The 3,688-nt window shown below is 40.0% G+C and overlaps 1 protein-coding gene across 3 annotated transcripts in view; it reads left to right on the top strand.

Moving 5' to 3' along the window:
• The first annotated feature begins 2,903 nt into the window (after nt 1-2,903).
• csrp2 (cysteine and glycine-rich protein 2) overlaps nt 2,904-3,688 on the top strand; it is a 14,461-nt gene continuing 13,676 nt past the window's right edge. Inside the window, exon 1 of one of the 3 annotated variants that reach the window (XM_034865377.1) lies at nt 2,904-3,089. The gene's annotated coding sequence lies outside the window, so the exon portion shown is untranslated. The remainder of the gene's footprint in view (nt 3,090-3,688) is intronic. The other 2 variants (XM_034865379.1, XM_034865378.1) reach the window with 2 other exon arrangements.

Raw genomic sequence — 3,688 nt, 5'->3', positions numbered from 1 at the left:
TTGTGATTGAGTGTCAAACTGGATAACTAATTAAAGTTCTGCAGCATTTTGTTTGCGTTTGTTCATGTTTCACAAAAACCAGGACGACAACAACAGTCGCAATCATATCACATCCACACAGGGATAACAGTATGCCGCTGAATTGGCCGATACGCAAGTTCAGGTATCGGAAAGCAAAAATGTTATTGAGCCATTTCTAGTCGCAAATCAAAAAGATTAACCACTGCTTTAGAGAACCATAATACATCTCATTTTACAAAAGCAACCATCTTTGTTTTCCCTAAGAAGGCTCTACATTTGGGATTTCCTCACCTTCCTCAAGTCGTTGTGTTCAAACAGTTGCCTAAAACTGCTCCCATTTGGAATCATTCAGATAACATTAATTATATTTAGTATAAGTAATTGGAAGTTTAAAACACTATCTCAGGAGGTTTGTGTTGCTTTCTGAAGTGCAGTCATATGATCTAAGAGATCTCTGCATGAGAAATTGGATCAATGGCTTGTGTTAAGTTTACAGGTAGGAGTACAAATTAAAGAGGTTTAATTATATCTCGCACAAGTTGGGCTGTCACTTTCAGCCATTTGATAAATAAAGTTCCAGGTCCTTCACCCTAGATGGAACCAGATCCTGGTAATGAAAAGGTTTGGCAAGTTTGTCCATAGATCAAAAAGCCTGAGGGACTGTTCTGATTCTTTTTTGGAAAATGTATCCCAAGCCTACAGGGTCTTTGGTTACTAGTAGTGCCCAGCTTTCTGTTAATCCCACAAAACCCATTTTAAGCTAGTCTCTTTACCTTAGTCTGACCTCAACTGAGGCTTGAAATGTTCTTCCGGGCTCTGCTGAGACTTCCTTGAGATGTCTCGGTATCCTCGGAGAGCTAACATTCCCTACTGTTGAGAGATTTTCCCTTTAGCTCTCGCTGTGATCCTGGGGGCTGAGCATGGCTGGCTACAATCAAGCCCTGGCTGTGTTCAATCAGCTGATTGGGATCAGCAATCAAATGAAGCCAGTTGGCTGACCAAGGCCCTTTCTACATGAGTTGTGGCCCTTGGGTTGTCCTCCCGCGTTAGAGGGTTGAACACGTTTTAGACACTGGTTTAGGTTTTCTTTCCACATTCTGCATGCTGTAAAAAAAAAACACTTATTTTGGTTATTCATAGACAATAAAGAAAGAAACCCAAATTTCTGATACAGAAACTTTGAAAACGGGTCAAATTTGACACAAGGACAACAGAAGGGTTAAATCAAATGAGATAACAAGATTCCCTTTGTCTATTCATTGTGAAAACTATACATTACAATAGAGAAAACAATGTCCATTCACATGACATGAGTTCATGGCCAGCAATTACCATCTCATATATTTTCCATCTAGTGTAATTATTAAGTGAAGTCATAACTATTGGCCTTCCTTGTCATCATCCATTTGAAAAAGAATAATACTGAAATGGACAGTCTGAACATGAACATGAAGCTGATTTAATCTTCTTCTATCAAGCACTCTAATGTTTGCAACAGAAGGCATCATTAAAATAATAATGAAGCTGGGTTAGTTGGCACCGGTGCAGATATTCTCTGCATTAATCGCACGTGTTGGTTCCACTGAAAATCTCATTTGCTGCGTCTCTGTGTGCATTAAAGTCTTTAATTAGGCATAACTCCTGCCCTCCTTAAAAGGGGATCATTTTATGGTTTAACCCCTTAATTAAAAGTGTGGTGCCAGTGTGGTGAGCCTGGCAGGGATGTAAAACATGAATTCTTTCTGTCACGTCAATCTTAAACCTGTACTCTAATATTAAAGGTCCCTTATTGAAAAACGTAAGGTTTCCATGTTTTGTTGTGTTATAAAGCAGGTTGAGGTGCTGTACTGCTCCCTGTCAGTGTTATGCTATTCTATTTGATTGTTTCTGGATTAAAAATCATCGCTGCATTAAGGTGCATGTTTAAGTTTTTGCTCATTTTATGCCTGTATATACTGTTGAGTAGTTTAATCCACAGCAATGTGTCACATTGTACAAGATCATCATACGTTCGTAGTGTCACATATCTCTTTTCATGGTGGCAGATAAAAAACAGTTTTGGGATGATGCAGTTTCCTTTTATTTAGCTTAAGAAGTGGGAGGTTTTCTTCAGTACTTTCCTCTGATATCTAGTGGAGTAGAAGTATGAAGTTACATAAAATGGAAATACCCAATTGAAATACAAGTAACATAGTTAAAATGTCCCTTCTAACCCCTCTTTTTGGGCTCTTTTTTATTTATTACATAGTGTGTCCAGCAGGGAGCAGGATGACTGCAGGTTTGGACAGGCTGATACAGCAGAGGTGTGATTTAAGCATTTGCAGTATTTCTAATATTCATTTCTATACATATACATTTACTGTACATTAAGTAGATACACACTGCTGGCCAAAAAAAGAAAAGTGTAAACACAGGTGGGCTATTTGTACGAGTCTACTGTCTCCATCTCACTTCCTGTGATCTTGACAGGACAGACAACCTCCCTTCCCTTCGCGAGTTTTATACTCATTAAGCACAAGAAAGATGCACCCCTGGGTGTCCCCGGACCCCACAACCTGTTTAATTACCCAGCACCGTGTAGACAGAAGACTGATTCAACACTCCTCACATGATCTGCCCATATGTCCCTTTAAAGACATCAAGGCTGCTACTGGACACCTTTCTATGAAAGTTGCAAGTTGAAAATTGAATTCTCAAGTGGCAAAAAATGCCATCAAACCAAGGCCACCCCTTAATGCGAGTATGGAACCGACTTATGAAACTAAACTTGTTTCTGATTAAAGATTGTGACCTTCATAAAAAGCATCTTTATTTCCCTTTAGTGCATGATATGGAGCCAGGGACTGACGGCCCTTCGTTCTTCATAATGTCTGACAGTACCTGAAGGCAGCATGGTTGCGTTCCCGCCCCTCTGCTGCCCGTCCCTGCACCGGGGCAGCAGAGAGACGGAGGCTGGAGGATGTGGCCTCGCAGCCGCAGTCTTGTCTGGAGACACGGGGAACGCTTTCAGCTGGAGCCCAGTCAGTCCTGCTTCTACACCTCACCTGCTTTTTAAAGACTACGGTAAGGTAATCTTTTTTTAACACATTCTGCCAAACCAAATGCTTTTCAGATGGGTTTACAACCCGTTGAAATGTGTTCGTTAAAGAGGAAGTAGTTTGTCTTCTATGGTGTTTTAAATGAACCTGTACATTAGCTGCAGGTTCTAATGTTAACCTTTTTACCTTTGCCTTGTCTCAGTCACTTTAATAATTTGGATAAACTGTTGTTTCTGGCATTTATAGCCAAGATAAAGAAAGTTGATAATAAGGGCAGCAGTTAGCTTAACGTTACTTAGCTAACGTTACTAAACTCTGCACTCAACATAAAAATAGGTTTTCATTAGATCACGTTACTTAAAAAACACCGAAACAGTCAAAACGTAAGAAACTAAAGGATTAAGTTAGCTTAAGCCATGCTTGTCTAAATACATTTGTATTTACAACGTTATAAGTGATTAGTAATAACAGGCTAATTTACGCTGCTTTGGGTTTTATCGGCATTTAAGGGACGTCGCGGCTACATTAGCCACCGTTAGCCCGCTCCCGGTAACGTTACCTTAGACTGGAATATTAACGGGGTATGAACGTTACCTTACACTGGAATATTAACGGGGTATGAACGTTAC

Source organism: Etheostoma cragini, unplaced genomic scaffold (genome assembly GCF_013103735.1).
Source record: "Etheostoma cragini isolate CJK2018 unplaced genomic scaffold, CSU_Ecrag_1.0 ScbMSFa_1523, whole genome shotgun sequence".
Classification (NCBI taxonomy): domain Eukaryota; kingdom Metazoa; phylum Chordata; class Actinopteri; order Perciformes; family Percidae; genus Etheostoma; species Etheostoma cragini.
The sequence above is the reverse complement of the archived record's forward strand: the minus strand, read 5'-3'. Positions and strand labels throughout refer to the sequence as shown.